This window comes from Bubalus bubalis, chromosome 10 (assembly GCF_019923935.1).
Source record: "Bubalus bubalis isolate 160015118507 breed Murrah chromosome 10, NDDB_SH_1, whole genome shotgun sequence".
In the NCBI taxonomy this organism is placed as follows: Eukaryota; Metazoa; Chordata; class Mammalia; order Artiodactyla; family Bovidae; genus Bubalus; species Bubalus bubalis.
In genome coordinates, this window is record NC_059166.1 from 6,147,907 (window position 1) to 6,172,566 (window position 24,660).

The window sequence follows — 24,660 nt, forward strand, 5'->3', positions numbered from 1 at the left end:
CTGTTTTCCATGAAGTGATGGGACCGGATGCTATGATCTTCATTTTCTGAATGTTGAGCTTTAAGCCAACTTTTTCCCTCTCTTCTTTCACTTTCATCAAGAGGCTTTTGAGTTCCTCTTCACTTTCTGCCATAAGGGTGGTGTCATCTGCATATCTGAGGTTATTGATATTTCTCCTGGCAATCTTGATTCCAGCTTGTGCTTCTTCCAGTCCAGCGTTTCTCATGATGTACTCTGCATATAAGTTAAATAAGCAGGGTGACAATATACCTGGTGTGATGCACTCCTTTTCCTATTTGGAACCAGTCTGTTGTTCCATGTCCAGTTCTAACCGTTGCTTCCTGACCTGCATACAGATTTCTCAAGAGGCAGATCAGGTGGTCTGGTATTCCCATCTCTTTCAGAATTTTCCACAGTTTATTGTGATCCACACAGTCAAAGGCTTTGGCATAGTCAATAAAGCAGAAATAGATGTTTTTCTGGAACTCTCTTGCTTTTTCCATAATCCAGTGGATGTTGGCAATTTGATCCCTGGTTCCTCTGCCTTTTCTAAAACGAGCTTGAACATCAGGAAGTTCACGGTTCACGTATTGCTGAAGCCTGGCTTGGAGAATTTTGAGCATTACTTTACTAGCATGTGAGATGAGTGCAATTGTGCAGTAGTTTGAGCATTCTTTGGCATTGCCTTTCTTTGGGATTGGAATGAAAACTGACCTTTTCCTGTCCTGTGGCCACTGTTGAGTTTTCCAAATTTGCTGGCATATTGAGTGCAGTACTTTCACAGCATCATCTTTCAGGATTTGAAATAGCTCAACTGGAATTCCATCACCTCCACTAGCTTTGTTCGTAGTGATGCTTTCTAAGGCCCACTTGACTTCAGATTCCAGGATGTCTGGCTCTAGATGAGTGATCACACCATCGTGATTATCTGGGGCGTGAAGATCTTTTTTGTACAGTTCTTCTGTCTATTCTTGCCACCTCTTCTTAATATCTTCTGCTTCTGTTAGGTCCATACCATTTCTGTCCTTTATCGAGTCCATCTTTGCATGAAATGTTCCCTTGGTATCTCTAATTTTCTTGAAGAGATCTCTAGTCTTTCCCATTCTGTTGTTTTCCTCTCTTTCTTTGCATTGATCGCTGAGGAAGGCTTTCTTATCTTTCCTAGCTATTCTTTGGAACTCTGCATTCAGATGCTTATATCTTTCCTTTTCTCCTTTGCTTTCCTCTTCTCTTTTTTTCACAGCTATTTGTAAGGTCTCCCCAGACAGCCATTTTGCTTGTTTGCATTTCTTTTCCATGGGGGTGGTCTTAATCCCTGTCTCCTGTACATTGTCACAAACCTCATTCCGTAGTTCATCAGGCACTCTATCTATCAGATCTAGGCCCTTAAATCTATTTCTCACTTCCAATGTATAATCATAAGGGATTTGATTTAGGTCATAGCTGAATGGTCTAGTGGTTTTCCCTACTTTCTTCAGTTTAAGTCTGAATTTGGTAATAAGGAGTTCATGATCTGAGCCACAGTCAGCTCCTGGTCTTGATTTTGTTGACTGTATAGAGCTTCTCCATCTTTGGCTGCAAAGGATATAATCAATCTGATTTCGGTGTTGACCATCTGGTGATGTCCATGTGTAGAGAGAGTCTTCTCTTGTGTTGTTGGAAGAGGGTGTTTGCTATGACCAGTGCATTTTCTTGGCAGAACTCTATTAGTCTTTGCCTTGCTTCATTCCGTATTCCAAGGCCACATTTGCCTGTTACTCCAGGTGTTTCTTGACTTCCTACTTTTGCATTCCAGTCCCCTATAAGAAAAGGACATCTTTTTTGGGTGTTAGTTCTAAAAGGTCTTGTAGGTCTTCATAGAACTGTTCAACTTCAGCTTCTTCAGCATTACTGGTTGGGGCATAGACTTGGATTACTGTGATATTGAAACGAACTGAGATTATTCTGTCGTTTTTGAGATTGCATCCAAGTACTGCATTTTGGACTCTTTTGTTGACCATAATGGCTACTCCATTTCTTCTGAGGGATTCCTGCCCACAGTAGTAGATATAATGGTCATCTGAGTTAAATTCACCCATTCCAGTCCATTTTATTCGCTGATTCCTAGAATGTTGACATTCACTCTTGTCGTCTCTTGTTTGACCACTTCCAATTTGCCTTGATTCATAAGCACTCACTAAAAATTAGGACTCTGATGGTAAGGCTATTTATTTTTATAAGTGATATAATTGGGCTTCTGGCGGCTCAGTGGTAAAGAATCCACCTGCCAATGCAGGAGTCACAGGTTCGATCCCTGAGTCAGGAAGATCCCCTGGAGGAGGAAATGGCATCTCACTCCAGTATTCTTGCCTGGAGAATCGCATGGATTTTCTTAATCATTGCTGCTGCTTACACTTGCTTAATCACAGAGCTTGAGCTTGGACCATTCATTCTACCTGAGATATGGTATCTACTAGATGTTATGATTACTTAAATTTTTCAAAATTAATGAATAGAACTTGAGGCTTGTCTATATGGTACTGGCAAAAGGAATGCAGTGGGTAATTTTAATATTTAAGGCTTTTGGTTGTTTTTTTTTTTTTTTTTGTAGTGAGTGAGATTCACTACTGCCTTTCCTACTCCCAGAGTCAATCTCTGCATTTAATTCTCAGGACAGTGCATTGGATGCTTTTAAGGAGGGGAGTGTAATCATGTGATTTACATTTTCAAAAGGTTACCCTGGCTCCTGGGGAGAATGGGTCATAGGAGATAGGAAGTAAATAGAGTGGTAAAAGAGACTGGGCTCCCCTCGAGGCTCAGCGGTAAAGAACCCACCTTCAATGTAGGCGACATGGGTTTGATCCCTGGTTTGGGAACATGCCCTGGAGAGGGAAATGGCAACTCACTCCAGTATTGTTGCCTGCATATCTTTGAAACTGCTGGATATTTGGATAACACAAATATTAGGGTACATTGTTAGCCTTTACTATTAGAGCAATTCTAATTTTTTTTAACCCCTCTCCTCTTCTGCTATGAAACTTTTTTTTTTTTTTAATCACAGTACTCTGCTTATTGGACTCATTATGTAAATATATATATGGGTGTATTATGTAAATATATATATGGGTGTATGTGTTTTCATCCTTGATGTTCTCAAAGTGCTGGATGGTGATTTTTTTGATCACTTTCCTTGGTAAACTCTGTTTTCCATTCTCCATGGCAGTTATCCCAACCTGGTTTTCTGATTCTCAGTCCCTTAAATCTACTTCTGGCTATTATATGATCTTCCCTCCAAGTTCATACTTGATGGAATTTATTTTCTCCTTGAACTTTTCTGAACTTATCTGTTACTTCCTCCTAGCTTATCTGTATCTTATCTCTTCTTCATCTTCTGCTCTCACTAGAGGGAATAGATCTCTCATCTTTTCCAAATCTGACCCTTTCACCAAGCTCATAATTCAGTTTTATCCTACTTCTTCCTAAACTTAAACCCATCAATTATCACTTCCCTTATATTTTTGCCTCACAACATCTTTAAAGATAAGTCCATGCTTGCTTTTAGAAGTCAATATTATAGGTTTGATCTTCTGGGCAGTGCAATATGACTTTTTTTCCAAGAGCTCTAATAAAATGGATGTTTCAAGAGAGAGAAGAACTTTCAAATAATCAAATTCTCCTCTCAGATCACAATTCTCTTCTCAATCTTTAGCTTTCTAGACAACTCTACCTTGTGTTCATTTCTATTGTACAACTCCCTTGACCTTACTAGACATTGCTTTGCTTTTATTTCTACTGCTACCTGAAAGGTACTCCATTTTTTTTTTTCTCTTTATTTTCCCCCAGATTCTGTTCTCAATACTCTTTTCTTTTTGCTTCACACACTGTTTACTATCCCTGCATCACAGAGTAACTGTATAATGAAGACATTTAATTTCTCTCTCGATGCAGATTTTCCATTTTATATTTTGTCAGAAGAATTTTTATTCGTTTCCACCTCCATGTATAGACTTTCTTCCTAGTCTCCGTGCACTAGTTATTCAGCCAAACTGTACACTTTAGAAACTTCTTTGACTTTCCCCCTTTCTTTCCAGCATGTAGTAGGTTATCAGTTCCTGTATATTTGACATGTGAAATAGTTTCCTTCAGTGAGTGCCCTATTTCCCTGCTGTAGTGAAAGCCGTCTCACCTCACTGGGTCACTGAATCGGCGTGACCCCTTGCTTGTCTGCCGGCCCCTACTGTCTCCTTACAAGTTTCTCTCTAGCATCGTCATCTTACAAATCCACAGAACTGGCCATGTCACCATCCTTCTGCAATATGTAAAAGGACCTCAAAAGCAGAGAGAAAAATTTAACAGACATTCCTATATCTATCACCCAGGTTTGACAAATATTAACTTTTATTTTTCTTTCCAAATTTGCTTCAAATCTTTTGGTCAAGTAAATCAAATATGTGCATTCCTACCATCCATCCTTACTCAAGTCAGTGTACATTCTTCTTGCCCATATGTGATAATTATTCTTAGGATTTATATTATAGGCATGCCTGCAGATATTAGAGTTTTGTTTCCAGACCACTGCAGTAAGGTGTATGTCACAATAAAGTGGGTCCCACAGGTTTTTTGGTTTCCTCAGGGGCAGAGTCTGTGTGTATGTGTATGTATAGCTGATTCTCGCTGTTGCACAGCACAAAGTAACACAACTGCTAAGTCACTTCAGTTGTGTCCGACTCTGTGCGACCCCATAGACGGCAGCCCACTAGGCTCCCCCGTCCCTGGGATTCTCCAGGCAAGAACCCTGGAGTGGGTTGCCATTTCCTTCTCCAATGCATGAAAGTGAAAAGTGAAAGGGAAGTTGCTCAGTCGTGTCCGACCCTCAGCGACCCCATGGACTGCAGCCTTCCAGGCTCCTCCACCCATGGGATTTTCCAGGCAAGAGTACTGGAGTGGGGTGCCTTGCCTTCTCCAGTAACACAACACTGGATAGCAATTATACTCCAATTAAAAAAAGGCTTATTTATTCTTTTTAAATCTGGAAGCGGTTTAAAGCGTGTGTGTCCGTGTGTGTGGTGTGTAGTGTTTACAGTCTTCATCTGCTTTGTTCCAGTTATGGCCTTGCCCACTGTCCTCTGCCACCCTCTTCCCATTTGGCTTCCCTTAGACTGAATCTTTTCTCAGTATGTGACAGCTGATCAGTTCCTCTGAGCTCAACTTTGTCTATATTTCTATTTTAAGTATTTTTTCACTTCATTTACTTTTAGATACTTAGAAGCATATTTTTGCTGTTCTCTTTTGATCAAAGTTTAAGAAAGCTTATTTTTTAGTGAAGTGATTAAAATACTTTATCTTCTTATTGTTTGCTTATACTTCTTTAGATTATGTTTGAATATGTGGTCTGTAATTCATGTGGTCTTACATTTGGAATTCATTAATTTTTTTCTATGTGGTCAAATACACATTCTATTATTACAAATGTTTCATTCAAATGAAACAACAAGATGCAGTATTCTCAGTAGGATATCAGGTTTTTCACTGAGAAATATAATTCATGATCTATAGTTATAAATATATTATTTTTATGTTTTAAAAGCTACCTATTAGACATTATACAGATTATTATATTTTATATTTTTTTATATCAGGAAATATAATACGTAAAACTATATTTCTATATATAGATTCTTTCAATTAAAATAGTTTACTATATAAATATAAAATGGTATAGCAGAATATTATGCTGGAAAAAAGATGGCTTGAGAATCCAAAAACAGATTGTATTGAATTTACCCCATGCAAGTTGGATAAAATTGAGTCATTATTTAACTTCTTCAGTATTTTGGGTTTTTATGAAATGAGGAAATTGAATTTGATCATTACCAAGGTGTTTTTCAATTGTATAAAATGCTATGATAATCCCTTTCATTAACATGTATATGTTGTTTTCACTTTGAAGTCAGGTTTTCATTTTTTAATCATTGCAGTTATAATTTTAAGTGAAAATATTAATGAAAATAAATGTGCCACAATTAAATCATAATTACTCAAGTAAAAGAAAAATTATTAGGCATGCAATGAATATTCCTGCTCTGGAATGCTACGCTTTAGTGAAGCTCCCCCATGACATCTGCTTCTCAGGGAGGATTGTTCATCAGTTTCGATTCTTTAAAACAAGTGCTGATGTTTGTTTAATGTGAGCATCAGTCAACGTATTTTAAGGGACCAAGTTAGACTGTTGCTTGAAAAACAAAACGGCGCATTTCCCCACCTTGGTCTCTCTCCTTAGCATTCTTTTAAGCCTGAAAGTGAACGTCACTCAGTCGTGCCCGACTCTGTGACCCAGGCCAGAATACTGGAGAATATAGAATTCTCCAGGCCAGAACACTGGAGTGGGTAGCCTTTCCCTTCTCCAGGGGTCTTCCCAACCCAGGGATTGAACCCAGGTCTCCGGCATTGCAGGTGAATCCTTTACTGTCTTAGCCACCAGGGAAGCCCAAGAATGCTGAAGTGGGTAGCCTATCCCTTCTCCACCAGATCTTCCTGACCCAGGAGTCGAACTGGAGTCTCCTGTATTGCAGGCACATTCTTTACCAACAGCTATCAGGGAAGCCCTCATTCAAGCCTGGTGGTATATAATTCCTAAAAATATTTTGTTAAATTAAAAGAATTTATAAAATTATAATATTCCTACTTTTTCCACATTGCAACTTTCCCCACATGTTTCCCAGTCCCTAGACAAGCGGCATCTGGAGAGGGCTGCAGCATGGTTCTGGGCATTGCCTGTGGGCAAGTCCGCGGTGTCCGCCGTCTGCTAGAAAGCGCGTCACTCTAACCAGACAGTTGGTGCCCTAGCAGTTCTGTTCAGTGTCTTGGTGTTGCCTCCTGGCATCCTCTTGAGAAGGCACTGTGTGTCCTCCATCGTGAACGTCCATGTAAACCTGTTTCCCAGTTCACAGGTAAGAGTTTGAAGAGCTTAACTGAGTTTAAAATACTGAGTTCATGAGGTCTGACTTGAAGTGAAGGGACTAGACCGAAGGGTTCTGCTGTACTATGTTTGATTGTTTTTACTCCATTTAAACCTTGTTAACTCAGTCTCCACTAATTTATCTTTGGAACTTAGGAGGAAAAGTATTGAATCTTTATAAAGGAATACTAGTGATATTTATTTAATATATTTAATTAATACACTTAATATATTTATTATATTAACATTAGTTAATATTAAACAATATTAAATATATTGAATATAACATTATAATTAATATAACAATATTAAATATTGTATTGACCATAATAACAATATAAAATATATTATAATATAATAATATTTAATATAATATTGAGAAGCATAGTTTTTTAAGGCCCTTATTTTCATATGTTCGAATTCTTATACAGATAATATGTTAATTGCATATTGTTTGTTAATTAAGAAAAAGATAAGACTTTAATGGCAAATCTACCAATTAGCATACCATATTTAATATTTTCTCTTTGAAAGCTTTCAGTTTTTTGAAGAAAACCAACTCTGGACAGATTCAGTAATTCTTCCTTTATAATTCAGATTGCTAAGCTTTTTCAATATGTGAAAATCTGTTAAGGATTGTCATTCCTCACACCTTTTTGAGAGAGAGAGTGTAGCCACACCTGGTACTCAGAAGTGTGTAGGGATGACTGTTCTCTCTGACAGGGAGGCAATCTGTATCTGAAGTGAAGAGAGGCTGGACAGGAATGAGACACTGCCCATCTCTGGCAGAACTAGAAATGTGGCTCATTGGATAGACTGTAGAACTGCCATGACTAAGGCTCAGTCCTAGATAACATCTTTAACTAGGAAAGAAAATAAGTCATCTGTTTATTAATTCAGATACTGTCTATAGATGTATTGTCAAGGGCAGTCTTTTTTTTCTAAGATTTTATTTTGATTAAAACCTTTTGCAAAAAATGATGTATTTGACACCTCATACATTTTATCAGAGACCTGTCATAAGCAATCTGGAATTAAGATAAAGAATGTCTCCTTAAGCAAACAAATAATCTTTGAAGTTGCCAACTGTTCTCTTTGGCTAGAGAGACATTAGAACGTTGTCACTTTTAGAATATGTCACACAGCCATGGCTGACTTTTAACACCTTAGCTAACTCTAAGAGTTGGAGAAGAGGTTAAACAATTTTCCGAAGGTCTTTCAATCTTGACAACAGGGTCTGGGTCTTTTGAATTCCCCAAGTCTCCACATTTTTTGGTAATCACTAGCATGTATTGCATCAATAAACACCTATAAACATGTAGTGGGTGCCTACAATTTGCCAGCCAGTATTCTGGGAGCTGGCACACAGATATGAGTATCACATAGTCTGGTTGACAGGAGAGAGAAATAAACAAACTTGCAGAGATGTGATAAACGCTGTGACCAAGACAAGCACAGGGTGAAGAGAGTGCCTGAAGGAGGAGCAGCTGATCCAGAACCTAACCTAGACCAGGATATAGGGAGACTTCCCAGGGCAGGGAGTGGCCTCAGGCAAGTCATGGGGTTGCAGAGTAGGAAAGTCCGACTCTTCATGACCCCGCGGACTGTAACCTGCCAGGCTCCTCTGTCCATGGAATTTTCCAGGCGAGAATACTGGAGTGGGTTGCCTACTCCAGGGGATCCTCCAGACCCTGTGATCAAAACCCTGTTCCCTGCATTGGAAAGCAGATCCCTTACCACTTTGCTACCTGGGAAGCCCGTTTTTAAGTTGGACGCGTTCAAATCAAATTTCTCGTCTGCAGGTATATATTTTATACACTCTTAAAATGATTACAATGATTATTTTAAAAATAATTGAGTAAACGAATGATCACAGTTGTTTTTTCTGTCATACCTAGACAACGATCATTTTATGTAGCACCACGTCTGTACATGAAGGAGGGTGATCAGTCATACAATAGCAGTTAAAGGCTAATGTTCTAAACAGTAACCCAGCCTTTGTAAACGTCAGTTCTATTTTACAAAATCATATGATTTATTTATTGCTTTCATATTACGTATCATTTGCTCTGATGCTTCCGTGGGTACGTGTTAGGCTTCTTGGTATTTATTTCCAGGATTCAGTCATTTTAATGCAGTAGTTTGTGACCTGTTCTGGAAAGACTTCTACTGGAAGAGATGGGAACACTGACTGGACACCACATGTTGGCTGCCACCTGCCTCAGTAAAGACAAGGGAAAGTTTTCATCTTCAGGGAGCTTATAATTTATCAGATGGGCCATGCGGACAAGGTGTGCACACAAAAGGCTGTACACAGCGGAAGAAAATGCCAGGTAGAGTTGAATAAGTATTGGTAAGCAGAAATCCCGTGATATAAGGACTCAAAGGAGGAAGTGATCATGTGAATCAAAGGAGCAAGCTGGTGTGAGGGATCTTATTAATATCAATAGAAAAGTGTGGGCACATTCTTTTTCTGGTTTCCTTGACAATAATGGAGTATAAGAAATATTTGGATATATTCTTCAAATTGTCACCTATAAGAAATGGAAGCACTCAAATTCAATTAGCTAAGAGAAGACTAAAATTGCAAAGCTTTATTTAATGCATAACTGAGACATTTATGGCTTCTCTCTGCTTTACAAAATAAGCTTCTTTACAAAATAATTCTAAGTGTTTTGCATTAATGAAAGTGCAGTACAAAGGCATTTGAGTTTAGCAGTGCAGAGCCACAGTTCTTTTGTAAAATCGGTACAGCCAGTTTGCTGATATGAAAGGGAGTGGGCATTTATTTCTGGGCGTGTGCTTTGACAGTGGAGAGTTTGGAAGATTATGTTTTCTAGATTTATGACACCCGAAACTTTGTGTCATCTAGCTTTTTACCTATTTTGGTCAGTGTAGTTAGGTTTATGAATTCACTTGTCTCCTTGAGTACATGCCAAGTTTAAACTCATTGACTGTTTATTGAGCATCTGCTGTGTATAACCAGAGGAAGAAATGGCAAGAAATGGCAAACCCCCCAGGATTCTTGCCTGGGAATCCCATGGGCAGAGGACCTTGGCGGGCCACAGGCCATAGCGTTGCAGAGGGTTGGACACGACTGAGCAGCTAAGCGGTCTTAGCTTTATATATAAAGCAGGAATGGTATTACAGTATTTATTGTAGTCAGATTACATGAGGTGTGAAGGGAGATATGCTACAGCATATAAGTGTGATCTCCATTTGCTAAAGAACTGATACACTGACTGAGATAAAGGGAAATATGAGGATGATTTCAAACTTGTATATAAAGTCAGCCATTATCACATCAATGAAATCACTTTGTTACTTGTGAAATAGGAATATGTGTATTTATACATATAGGATATTTCCTATTGGATTCTGTCTACAGAAGGTATAGAAACATGTCAAAGTCCTCATTATCAGATAATATTACATAAACCAAGACAACAGCAGTTAGAAATTCAAATATAGTTATCCTAAAAATACAGCTTTGAAGGAATAAACAACATGAAAATGAGGTTAAAATTCTCAAATCTTTCATTTACATAGTTATAGCTACAGTGTATCAATAGTACTACTAGGTACTTATGATAATTTTGATCTTCATGGCAATCCTGTCCAATAGATATTATTTCTGTTTTACTAAAGAGCAAACTGAGGCTAAAATGGTTGAGCCAGAGTTTGATCCCATGTGTGCCTGATTCTTTCCCATTGTGTGTGTGTGTGTGTGTGTGTGTGTGTGTGTGTGTGTGTGTGTGTTTGGAGAGAGAGAGATGTTTTGTAAGAGATATTCATTATCTTCTGAGGAGTAAACTCTTCTAAATGAATTTAACTCCATGTATTTGGTATATTGGAAAAATAGGTCTTTTTTGCATGTAAGAAGGAAACCAAGCTTTGTCTCAGCCCTGACAGTGATAGTGAGTTAGCTGCATATCCAGCTGTTTGAGTGGGCCTATTATTCTCACAAAATACAAGCTCCTCTCATGTAAAATCCATTACAAAGAATGTAGAAGTTACTCATGCAAGCAAGCATAAATTTACTTTTCCACCAGCAAAAATCTCTTGAATTTATCATTTTAATCTATACTGTTGAGACCTAATATTAGCAGTCATTTACAAAGCTTCAGAAATTTAATGAATATTCAATTAATAGTAATAATGTTATATCTGTGCCAGATGGAACAAAATAGAGGGATCGAAAACATCAGTTCAGTTCAGTTGCTTAGTCGTGTCCGACTCTTTGCGACCCCATGAATTGCAGTACTCCAGGCCTCCCTGTCTCTTAAATGTGTGAAGGTTGGTTTTGTGGCCCAGGAATGGCATAATGACATATCCTGAAGATTTTTATTATTATTTTAAGAATTAAGAAGCAAGACTGTCATTTTGGTGTTAAAATAGTCATTGTTTTATAAAACAGGTTTGCTAGCAGATTTGGCTGGTTAGTGTTACTTTGTTTTGTTTGTTTGCTTTTATTTTTTATGTATTTAACAACAAAAAAATTGGTTACCCCATGTTGAATTTTGTTTTCATTTTCTGCTCCAAGAAATTCCAAAGTTTGGGAACCAGTGACCCTGAGAGTGTAAAGTCAGTGACACTTAAGGGACATCTGTGTGTGGATTTATATGGTTTTCTGTTCGTGTGTTTTTCCAGTTTTGTTTGTGCTCATTTCTCTGATAAAGAAAATGAATTAGTGAGAAAGCATGGAAGGGGCAGAGAAAGAGTGACGGGGGTGTACAAAGAGCCGCTGCCCCGGGACGCCGGCTGTTGCTCGTGGAGGCGTCCTGGGCCAGACTCACCCCTGCTACTTAGCACTGCAGTCTTTTTCCTGCAACAACAAAACAGAAACTAGTGTTTGCTTTTTCTAAGTAAAAAGAGAAACATCAGAAACACTTAACCTTTCCGTAAGAGCAAAAGGAAACACCGCTTTTTTCCCTTCTTTTTTATTTTCAGAAAAAAGTCTTGTCAGCCTGTATTAGAAAATGGAAATGTGACTAAAGCTCTCTGGCAAAGACAACTAATAACCATTCTACAATGAATCATCCTTTTGTGAAACAAAGTCGATCTCCTGGAATAAAGCTTTTAAGCTGGTGGCCAAGGGATTAGCTTTCATGTGTTATTAGATGTTTAAAAATTGGGTGATTGTCGTAAACTGCCGAAGGCTGAGTTGGGGGCATTACCAGAGTCTATGCCATTCATTGGCTATAACCATTTCTTCCCCTTCCCAGGCCCCAAAGTTGATGTCATTTTTTCTAAATGTTCTTGGGGGTCATTATAAAGTTCCTTCTTGAAGTGCATTTTGAAATAGGTGATGACGAAGTTTCGTAAAGTGTGTTACAAGTGTGTGTTACATGTAATTAGTTTCCTAAAATAGTCTTTCTTGTTGGTAAAAGTGTAAAGAATAACAACCACTTGGAAAGGGATTTTAATAATTACAATAAAAATTTTAAATGCATGTATTGGCTGACTGATATTCTGGCTCATTTAAATTTTCCAATATTCTTCTAATATTAAGTATATCTTCATTAAAGGATTATTTTTAACCATGAAAACCCGAGGCAATTGAAATGGCCCCTAAAGGAAGAATGTTTACATAAATTATGATGCATCCCTAGTGTGGTACACCATGACACCAAAAGAAGGGATAGAGCAGAACTATAGTTACTTTAATGGAAGGAGTGTTGTGATATTTTATTGAGCACAAAATAGAAATATAGAGCACTTAGTATGATTTTGTGTTGTTTAAAAAAATATATAGGTTGATATGTGTGCTTAGTCCTTCACTTGTGTCTGACTCTTTACGACCCCGTGGACTGATTTGTGTGTGTATATGCATGTTTGCACACATATAAGTATACACATATATGATATGTATGCGTGCATATTAATGCAGCATAAAAAGGTTGCAGAAGATGCACACCAATTGCTAACCGTGGTGACCCCTGGAGAGCAGAACTGGGAGGTATTGACAGGGAGGGAAGGCACTTCCATTTAAAAAATTTGTGCAGTTAAAAAAATAAAAAGCAATTAATTTATAATTTAAGAAAAATATGAGAGAGAATAAAGGCTGAATAAACCTCACTCTAATGTCAGCTATTAATTTGTTGGAGACGTGTGTCAGTTCAGCTTAGCTGCTGATAATGATCTGAACTAAGACATGCTCTGCATATGCAATAAAAAACTGGTTCTTTTGGCTCCTCCAGCAAGCCCTAGTGGGGAGATTCCCTTCTTCTCAGCCTGTAACTGTGGTTCCCTCAGCTATCAGTCACCTCATGATTGCTCACATCTAATGAAGAGCAAACTGAGGTGAGTAACTGAGGTTGAACAGATTACTTCAACAGGTAGTCAACCCAAACTAATGCGAGTGGTTGTTGGGTCTAAATACAAGTGCAGGGGATGTTAATACAAAGCAGCTGTTTCCTTGGCGAGCTGAACAGCCAGTGGCGTCCTGTACCCTGCTGCTGACTCAGATTTAGTCACCAACTCCGGAGACAAAGATAAATGCCACGTGGGAGTCAAGAGCTAATTTACTATTTTGAGAAAAGCCAATCACATTTATTTTGATTTCCTACTCTAACATTAAGTCTACTTCTGACCTCAAAGGAAATAATTGCCTATTTTATAAAGTCATTAGTTTTACTGAACAGCATTAAAAAAAAATAAGCAATCTCTCTCATACTGCTCTGGTGTTTTTAAAAATAATTAAAGAAAGTCACAGTGCCAAGATGTTTTAAAAATATACTCTACAAACACAGTTGTTATCTCTAGATGAGGTTTAATGCTGAAAACAAAAATTAGACCTACCATTCCTTTAAGGACTACTTAGTTCACCTTAGGCTTTCAATTATTCCTGAATATCCAGTTTTGAAAGAAGAAAGCAATGCTAAGGCCATGGCACCCCACTCCAGTACTCTTGCCTGGAAAATCCCATGGACAGAGGAGCCTGGTGGGCTGCAGTCCATGGGGTCGCGAAGAGTCGGACACGACTGAGTGACTTCCCTTTCACTTTTCACTTCATGCATTGGAGAAGGAAATGGCAACCCACTCCAGTGTTCTTGCCTGGAGAATCCCAGGGGCAGGGGAGCCTGGTGGGCTGCCATCTATGGGGTCGCAGAGTTGGACACGACTGAGGCGACTTAGCAGCAGCAGCATAAGTAATTTAACTAAAAAATAAATGTATGCTCTGAAAACCTAACTTTTGCAAACCCTCTGAAATTGTACAAAACATTTTCTCTTTTGTACAATTTAAGTTAACGTTAACAATTAGTAATGAGGTTTTTCTTTAAGTTTTTTTTTTTTTCCTGATTGTGAAAGGCATATATGCCAGAATGTAGAAAAAATTAGTACACTTAACTACATAAAATTAAGAATTCCTCTAAGAAAAATACTGTAAGGAATGTAAAAGTCATGAGCTGGTCTAATAAAAGAATTTTAAACGTTTTTCTTAAACATTTAATATATATGACAAAAGGGCTAATTTCTTTTAATATGCAAATAGTTCTCACAAATTAATGAGAAAAATATGCCAAATAGGCAAATAGCAGACTGTGAACAGATAGTGACAACAAGAGAAATGAAAACGACCAGTAATCATAAGAATGACGCCTAGTCTCAATGAGAATTGAAAAACTGAAATTAAAAGTAAATATCAGTGGACACTTTCAGAAGTGTTTTAAAAAGTTTTATTGTGTCCACAATTTTTATGCCATAAAATTCACCTATTAAAAAAGTCAGTAGTGAGGCAGCCACCAACAGAATTCAGTTTTCAAACATTTCTATCACCCCCAGAGGTTCTTTTTCTGGATATTTTACGTATATATGGAATATAAAATATATGGAATATATATGGGATTATAGAGCCTGTGTCTTCAGGATCTGGCTTCTTTCAATTAGTGAATTCTTTCAATTAGTGTAATGTTTTCCAGGTTCATTCGCATTGTATCATGTGTCAGTAGTAAATTTACTTTTATTTCTGAGTAGTATCACATTGTATAGACATTCACCAATTGATGGATATTTGGATTGTTCTGAATTTTTGGCTCTTATGAACAGTGTTACTCAGTCTTATGATAAGTTTATATTTTACTTTTTTTGGAGTATAGATGATGTACAGTATTATATAATTATAGGCATACAGTGTAGTTTTATAATTTTTAAAAATTGTATTACATTTATGAAATATTGGCAAAATATTTATGAAATATTGGCAAAACCAAATCTAAGTGTAGAGTACCATGAAATGTCACACCACTAAAGAGTTTTCTTTTATAATTTTCAACCTGGAATAAATTATTTAATGACTTTAGTTTGAGGATTTTGTGTACTAGTGAATCCATATACTCCAGGAAATAATAGGAACAGCCTTTTGGCCCGTAGAAAGGACACACACAAAAAGAGTACATTTGGTTTTTTGACAGAAAAAACCATAACCTGATTGGTATGTATTTCATGTTTTTGACATAATGTACTGATCATTAGCTTATCATGCCCTCATTTGAAGAAAAAAAAAAATTTTAGTTGATTAAATCTATAATGAGTTTAGAAAATTATTGAGTGGAGCTGCTCTCTTCATTTGATGAAAAGTTTGGGGGCATTAAGTGGTCCCCAGTATCACATAATGCCCCCAGTGAGATACCAAATGCCATGTTCGTTAATTTGAGTATGACGCACACACTCTTCAGAGGCAGAGTCAGTCTACCCTTGAATTTCTATTCAAAGGAAAAATTATAGGTTAAAAAAAAAAAGGTAAAATCTGTGTTTTCACCAACAGTGGTAGAGTTTAAAAAGGAAACGTTGAAATACATCGGTACTAGTTTTAGAATGTTGAGATAATAACATTTACAGATTTTGCAGAGGTATAAGTTTAGCTCTCCTTGGGCATCAGAACAATGCAGTTACAAATATAGCTAGGACATCTGCAGACAGGAATTTGTGGTCTCATTATAGTTTGGAAACCCATTTGCTATTATAAATCTGAAGCTGGCTAGATCAATAGAGAATCAACTATTTTTGCAAGTTTCATTTTACCAGATAGCTGTCTGCTTAATCCTTTCAGTTGGAACTTTACGTTTTAATTCTGGCAGGCTGAAAATCAGTTTAAATGTGCCATATCCTTGCAAATTATCTTATGCAGCGTGTCCTAGATACAACTTAGTCTTTTCTTGGTGACTTGGTGTCATCATTATTTATTTGTTTTGATTATGCTGCTGCTGCTGCTAAGTCGCTTCAGTCATGTCCGACTCTGTGCAACCCCATAGTCGGCAGCCCACCAGGCTCCCCCGTCCCTGGGATTCTCCAGGCAAGAACACTGGAGTGGGTTGCCATTTCCTTCTCCAGTGCATGAAAGTGGAAAGTCAAAGTGAAGTCGCTCAGTCATGTCCGACTCCTAGCGACCCTATGGACTGCAGCCCACCAGGCTCCTCCGTCCATGGGATTTTCCAGGCAAGAGTACTGGAGTGGGTTGCCATTGCTGTTTTGATTATGGTGATTAGTTAAAATCAAGGAAGCTCTTACATCGGGGATGGACGGTGGGCTGAAATACGTTCTTAGTCATTGGCCACCTCACTCTCGCTTCCTGCCAGCTCAGGCCATGGTCTTCAGGGACTTTTGTTGCGATGCAGTGTGTGCCTGGTCAGGTATCAGTCATTGTCCGGTGACTCCTTTTCAGTGAGTCTGTGATTCCATAGCATGAAGAGTCATTTCCTCAAACATTTGGGTTTTTTTTTTTCGGCTTCAAAAGCAGTTTTAACGTCCATATTTCTTTCTTCAGGATTGCCATCATCTTTTTCTCTCCTTTTATTCTGGTTGTCAGTAATGGCCCGTATCATTCAAATACTTGTTTCCTGGTTTCGTCATTGATATCTCCTGGTATCGGTACTGGTTACCACAGACATCTTTTTGTTTGCTAGTTCTGGTTCTTCTGTCTTCCCAGAAGCCTCACGTTTGTTTCCTAGGTTGTGCAGGAGAACTCACTCTGCAACCCCTGAAGCTTTGAGCCAGGGTACTTTGTGAAGGTTTTATTTTAGTCTTCTAGACTATATAAGACTTCTGTGACATTGATATTCTTCTTAGTGTTTGACTTCAAGCAGAATGTTCGGCACTAGCAACACTGGAAATCATGCTTTTGACATCTTTGTCAGTTGCTTTCAATGTGAGTAAATTTACTCATTATTTAGAGAAACTTGATCCATAGATTTAGTAGAGGAGGTGATGCTCAAGAGCAGAAAAATAACATCTAATTGAAAATCAGTATTAAATCCTCTTTCTCAGAGTAAGCTCTACAGTTGTTTGACAACTAAACAGATAGGTGTCCAAGCTTTTTATATGAGACATTGTGGTAAGTTTTATGGGAAGAGAATCTAAAAATGAATAACATATTCACCCTCTAGGATGAGGGAGGAATTTTCACTGTATTGAAAGTACAGCTTCATAAGCTAGGAACCCTGAAATGAGGCTAGTGGGGTACAGTAAAGTCTTAGGGTTACCAAACAGAGGAGCATGTGGGGGGCTTATAAAGGGGTATAGTTTGGAAAGAGCTCCTCAAAGATAAGCTTCTTCATGGTTAATGAAACATGGTGGGAAGATTATTCCAGAGAAAATACAGGGTTAGAAGAAAATATTAGTTACAGCAGGAGAATATAAAGCTTAATCTGGAAACAAACTTGTTGTGGCTGGTGTTGAGAGAGTCAGAGGGATAGGATGAGAAGAATGGACATAGAAAGGGAAAAGTCTAGTGGGAGATGGGTTGAAAACGCATTTTGAAGGGCTTTAAATACCTAATGAAGGGCTCTGAATATCATTCTCAAGCTAAGAGTTTTTAAAAAGAGAAGCGGCATAATAAGATCTATCTGGCAATTGCTTTTTCTCTTGTAAGCCAGTGGTTCCAGAAACATTCTATTTATATTAGTGAAGGATTATAGGTGCAAAATGCCTGTGCAGAGGCATGCATTTGCTTGTATATCACATGCTTGAAAGGCATAGGAGGCGACACTCACCAGAGACTATGTGATTGCCTACAGTGTCACCATGAGCAAGAAGAGCCAATCTGCCCTGCTTTGTTTGGAGCCCAAAGGACCCACCTTAATTTATTGGTACCTCCTAGTATAGATGTGGCTAGGACCTGAGATACCTTAGGTCAGCCTTGTGAAAATATTCAGGAGTAAAATTGTGCCCTTAAATGAGTTTCCAAGATACAGACATCAGATCTTCTCTGGCGTATATTCTGGCTTTACTTTAATTTTCTTAATCCCCTCAGAGAGTCAGGTGCATTTGCTCAGTAACTTACCTTTTCACTGAGCATTTGACTGGAGGGAGAGTAACCACTATCTTTCATTCAGAGCTGTTGAAATTTCAGTCCCAGGTTAGATTCCAGGGTCGGTGAGAGAAACAGTCTCAGAATCAGACAGGACTTAATCCTCCACTTCTCTGTGTTTATTTCTGTATAATCTTGGGCAAATTAGGCAGCCTCTCTACTTTCTTTCTGCTTACACACATAAGCAGGATGACAGTGCCATGTTTGCAGGCTTCTGCTGGGTAATGGTGCAAAAGCAAGAGGCTTAGGACCCACCCGTGCATGGCAGAAGTGGAGCTGTGATTATCGTCATCCTTGTTATTCCCATGGCTGGGATCACCATGTTTGCTAACTTTCCTTTGCATAGCGGGTTGAGTGGAGAGGGGGTGAAATAGCTGCCTCTCCCTAGGCTGGACAGCATTCTGACCCATCAGGTTGGCCTGGGCTTGCTGTTTCCAGATTCCGCACTGCTTTTCTGTTTGCAAGCCTGTAGTTTGTTTCACGCATTTGTTTGCTTGAGGAAGATAACCTGTTTGCAATGTGCATAATAAGACTTGCTAAACTTTTTCTTTTGTTTATATAATTTATGAGCCTACAATATTCTTGTTTGCCAGTTTAGAGAAATCTCAGGGCTAAAATCGGAGAAGGCAATGGCACCCCACTCCAGTACTTTTGCCTGGAAAATCCCATGGATGGAGGAGCCTGGTAGGCTGCAGTCCATGGGGTCGCTAGAGTCAGACAGGACTGAGTGACTTCATTTCACTTTTCACTTTTATGCATTGGAGAAGGAAATGGCAACCCACTCCAGTGTTCTTGCCTGGAGAATCCCAGGGACGGGGGAGCCTGGTGGCCTGCCGTCTGTGGGGTCTCACAGAGTCAGACACGACTGAAGCGACTTAGCAGCAGCAGCAGGGATAAAATCCTAGAGGTTTATAGCTGTGAATTGTGCCCTTAAAATGTGTGACGTCTTTAGCTTTCAGAGACCTCAGGCAGGCAGCCCTGTGCCTGCTCATTCCACATAGCTATACAGACACATGGAGAAGGAAATGGCAACCCACTCCAGTATTCTTGCCTAGAGAATCCCGTGGACAGAGGAGCCTGGTGTGCTGCTGTCCATGGGGTCGCACAGAGTCAGACACGACTGAGGTGACTTAGCATGCATGCATGCGTTGGAGAAGGAAATGGCAACCCACTCCAGTGTTCTTGCCTGGAGAATCCCAGGGACAGAGGAGCCTGGTGGGCTGCCATCTATGGGGTCACACAGAGTCGGGCATGACTGAAGTGACTTATCCTGTATGCATGCATACAGAACACACACACACACACACACACGTGCATGCACAGTTCTTACCTCTTTCTTCTCTGTCATTTCTTGGCTTCTCCACAAACATCATGTCTCCTGCTTATTTGCTCCTGTTTTTTATTCTGATCATCTGTCTCCATATCTCTCTTTATTCCCTCTTCTGTTATTCTTCTGTTATTCTCCCCTTCTTCTCAACCTCCTAATTACTCGTCTAGACATTGAAGTTAGAATTCTGCTCTGCTTCAGTTGGCTTTTGACTCTTTACATTAGGTTCTGTAACCCTAGGCACCCTTGCAACCAGGGAGCCCTCAGTTTGTACTGAGTGAATGGGAGCCTTAGCCACGTAGACCGAGACTATTAGTTTTGAGTTTTCAGAGAGTTATTTTTTATTTTTTAATGGTGGTAATTTTTAATTTAATCCTGCTCTTGAAGTGAAGAGAAGTGAAAGTCGCTCAGTCTTGTCTGTCTGTTTGTGACCCCACGGTCTAGCCTTCCAGGCTCCTCTGTCCATTCAGTTCTTTGGGTAAAAATACTGGAGTGGGTAGACATTCCCTTCTCCAGGGGATCTTCCCGACCCAGAAATCTAACCGGGGTCTCCCGATTGCAGGCAGATTCTTTACCAGCTAAGCTACCAGGGAAGAAATACTGTTCTTGGGGAGTCTAACATGAAAACTATTCCGCAGATAATTGTTTTTAATATTGTCGATAAAAAGTAGCAAATACATGTGAAGTCTATAAGTTGGTAGACATGATTTATTCGTTATCTTCAGTTTAGTTATTTTTGTTTTTTTTTTGGAGGGGAAAATGAAGAATTCTCAGGGGAGTTTTTATAGTTAAAAATGCATCTCATTGAAAATTAAGTTTTGACATGCTTTTCTGAATAATGACATCAGAGTTCTCAAGCCCCTATCCTTTTCCTTGTTCCTTTTGCTCCCCTGGGCCTGTGGTATCAGGTCTGCCCATGTCCCGAAGCCCAGCTCTCGCCCAGGCCAGGGAATATGCTGCCTCTGGTGGCCTTACTCCTCCCTTCATAGCTGATCTCTTGATATTCAGAGTTTCTAGTCAGCTGGTCATCAGATCCTCTCATCAGAATTGGTGCTTTGAACGCTTCTGTGCAGTCCCCTTGGACAGGAGCCCTCCTGGAGCAGGCTTGTTCTCCTTGCCTTCCATGGTCTGACTTCACCCTGATCTGCTTGTTGTATCATTATCAGTCATCACATCCTCAATCTAACAAATTTTAATCTTGGGAATCTTGTAATGTTGTTTCATGAATACCTTGTTTTAAGTTTACCCTGAAAAGTTTCCTTGAACATAGCTTTTTGTTATTAATATTACCATCAGCATTTAGATTTAGTAGAAAATTTGAAAATAAATAGAATTTATTGCCAAAAATTTATACATTGACTTCCTGTGATTTACTGAAAAGCTTTGAATTTATATTATAGGCTTAGAGATCATGCTTATAACATAGAAGTAAGTAGCCCCCCATATTCATTTTTTTTTCTATTTACCATTTTTTTTTAATTGAAATAGGATTTTATGGTTTCTCACTAACATTCAAATAACCTACAAAGAAGCACAGTTGTTTCACAATTTATTCATTCACTGTGTGCAGGAGAAAATTAAATACAGATAGGCTACTCCTCCTGACAGGTGAAAGAAGTTAGGTATATGAAATATCCCAACTGTATTATTGGAAAATGAATAAGATGTATTATGCTGGTTTGTCTCCTCTTTGTCATTCTTAACATTAGGTTTAGATGGATCTTCCACCTACAGTATTACGTTATGTAAATATTTCTGTACTTTGTTCTTTCAAAGATATTAAATTATTTGAATAATATTTTTGCAGTCACATGAGTGGAGAAGGAGAGGCCTTGCTATTTCTAGTAAAACGAACAAACCAGCAGTTTTGGAGTCCTCCTTATTACTTTTAAAATATCAGGTTTTAATTAAACTAATTGAAAAGATTGGGACTCTTCTTCATTATGGAAATGGTTGTTGGAGCTGAAAGGCTGGTGGGAAACAAGCTATTTCCCCCCTGCCACCCTGCCATAATTTTATAACAAAGACTAACCTAAATTGTTGGAGGTCTATAACTGCAACATTTTTAACAGATTAGTTCATATTCAGTTTTACACGTAGAGTCTTGGAAATACAGTAACCTGAGAATGAAACTATACTCTTTCTAAGCTTTCCGTCAGCATATGGCCTGACAGCTTGGCTGTAGAATTGTGCTTTCCAATATGGTAGTCATTAGCCACACATGGCTAATTTGAAATGAATTGTACTGTAATTGAAGACACACACCAGATTTGAAAAACAGCATGAAAAGATAGAATTTATAACATTTTCTTAATACTTAATATATTAACTAACATTTGAGTGATAATATTTTGGACATACATAGAATATTACAATTAATGTTGGCTTTTTATTTTTTTTAATTATTATTATTTTTTTACTTTACAATATTGTACTGGTTTTGCCATACATCAACATGTATCCACCACAGGTGTACACGTGTTCCCCATCCTGAACCCCCCTTTTTCTTTTTAAAATTTTGTCACTAGAAAACTAAAAATTACATATGTGGCTCACATTTATAACTTCTTTAACCCAGGAAGAAAGGTGGCCACACCTTTTGCAGTTAGACTTGGAAAAATTTTTGTCTCTAGTGTCGAGCTTAATGTTGGCAAAAGTAAAGAAATGTGGGCACTGGTGCCATTTAGTTTTAAAATGATGTTAATAGGATAAAGTAGACATCTATGCTAAGTTGCCAAAAAATGTATGCACCAATCCAGGTTGGAGATTACACATAATTCTTATATTGTTCTTACATCAAGCCCAGTGCTTGGCTGGCAGGAGCTTCTCAGCAAATATCTGCTTCACTGAATGAGGTGCTGAACACACTCCATACTTGGAGTGGAGCTCTTCCTTCAACCACCTAATCTGTTGGCAGGGATTCTATCCAACTCATATTTCTGCATTGGAAAACAAAGATACTATGAAAAATACTGTCAAATCCCTTGGTGAAATGTGTGTGTCTTACATTTATGGGATTATAAAATAATTAAGAAACGATATCCCCTGTTCTGCACACACAACCCAAGTTACCATATGCTCTTTGCAGCACTGAGTAAATGTCAGTTGCATGAATGCCTCATTGTCTCAGTCCAGTTATTGTTTGCAAAGGTATTTCTGGGAGGTACTCATGATAAGCAGTACACGATTTAAGGTTTCTTGTTCATGGGACATTTTTAGCAACCTCCTGTGTGCTAGGTGTTGGGATTACCAACATGAGGAATGCATGCTCTGGTGAGGAGAGTGTTATATTTATTGATTCAGTTGCTATACATGGAGCAGCTCCCATATGCAGGCAGTTTATTCATCCCTGTCAGTTAGAAGTGGCTAAGTCCCTGCCCTGCTTACACTTTGATAAATAGCAGGTAAACAAGTAATCGGGCTTTGTTAGCTCAGCTGGTAAAGAATCTGCCTGCAATGCCAGAGACCCTGGTTAGATTCCTGGGTCTGGAAGATTACCTGGAGAAGGGATAGGCTACCCATTCTAGTATTCATGGTCTTCCCTTGTAGCTCAGATAGTAAAGAATCCACCTGCAATGTGGGAGACCTGGGTTCGAACCCTGGGTTGGGAAGATCCCCTGGAGGGGGGCATGGCAACGCACTTCAGTATTCTTGCCTGGAGAATCCCCATAGACAGAGAAGCCTGGAGGGCTACAGGCCATGGATGGGGTCGCACAGTGTCGGACAGAGTTGAGCGAATAAGCACAGCACAGCACAAACAAGTAATCTGATCTTAAGAACCGTGGCAGTAACAAATGAGGTGATGAGAGCATGTCTGGGGAGCTCACTTAATTAGGGTGGTCATGAGAAGATCTTACATGAAGATGGCCTTTGAGATGCTATCCAAAGGATGAATATGGGCTTTGTAAAGATTTAGGAGAGCGTCCAGGCAGAGGGAACAGCAAATGCCAAGACATAAAATTCAGAAAGAGTTTGGTTTATTTCAGAAACACAAAGAGGAAACCAGTATGGCTACAGCATGGCGTGGTTGTCAGAGTAGCTGTGCAGGAAGAGGTGAAGGCTGGAGGAGAAATGGGAACCCCGTGATGTAGCCCTACGGGTTGTAATAAGGGGTGTGGATTTTTTTCTGAGAATAAAAGCATGTAATTGAGATATTTTATGTAGGACACTTGATTTTATTCTTGGATCAGAAGACTCATCTGACTGCTTTGAGGAGGTTTAGGTATGAATGAGAAAGACTTGTTAAAAACATATTGCTCTTATTCAAGAGAGAGTGAATGATGGAGACAGTGGAGACAGAAGTAGGAAAAAATCTAAGATGTATTTTGGAGATAGGACTAAGAGCTTGATGATAAGAAAGGTGAGGGAAAGGAATAAATTTATGACGGCTGCTGTGTTTTTGGTATAATATTGACATTATAGTGAAGACTAAGAGAGGAGCTCGTATAGTGGGTGGAGTGTTTGATGAAAAATAAGATAAATTGTGACAAGCACTCCAGTGAGTACCTACCATACTTCACATGCACACAGTGCTCATTAATCCCATATGTTTTGAGCAACTAGCATGTGCCAGACACTGGATATAAACTAGTGAATAACACAGACACAGATGCTGATCTTTGTTATAAAGTAGGTTTGATACTGATAAATACTCTGGAGGAAAAGAAAGAAGGGAGTAAGGACATAGTTGAGAGGGCTTCCTCCCCAAGTTAACATTTTAGCAAAGACTTGTAATATTAATAAGTAAATGCAAGAAAAGAATCATGGGAATAATTGAGTTCAGTATATTTCTCTTTACCATATCTACTCATTTATGTTACCCCCTCTTCTGCTAGAACGTGGGCATGAAAGTAGAAGATGGCTCATTTCTTGAACAAGGTAACTGTTATGTGCATACACAGGGATAGTTCTTAGTTACCTTGGTTCATGAGAAATTATCCAAATCCATCTAGGCTTTAAATAAATTAGTAGAGTCTAAAAGGGCAAAATGTGAAAAACAAGAAAACAGTGGTCTTTATTTTATTCTGCAGTTGAAGCAGATGCAGCAATGGCATTAAAAAGGTATGGTGTCAGTTTTTATTCCAAATC

The 24,660-nt window shown here is 38.7% G+C and overlaps 1 protein-coding gene and 1 long non-coding RNA gene across 8 annotated transcripts in view; both read left to right on the plus strand.

Moving 5' to 3' along the window:
• PRKN (parkin RBR E3 ubiquitin protein ligase) overlaps positions 1 to 24,660 on the plus strand; it is a 1,206,600-nt gene that overhangs the window by 192,014 nt on the left and 989,926 nt on the right. The window lies entirely within an intron of this gene.
• Positions 7,289 to 12,391, plus strand: LOC123327839. Its single transcript, XR_006542521.2, has 2 exons — positions 7,289 to 9,270; positions 11,888 to 12,391. It is a non-coding gene; the product is annotated as an uncharacterized LOC123327839 (long non-coding RNA).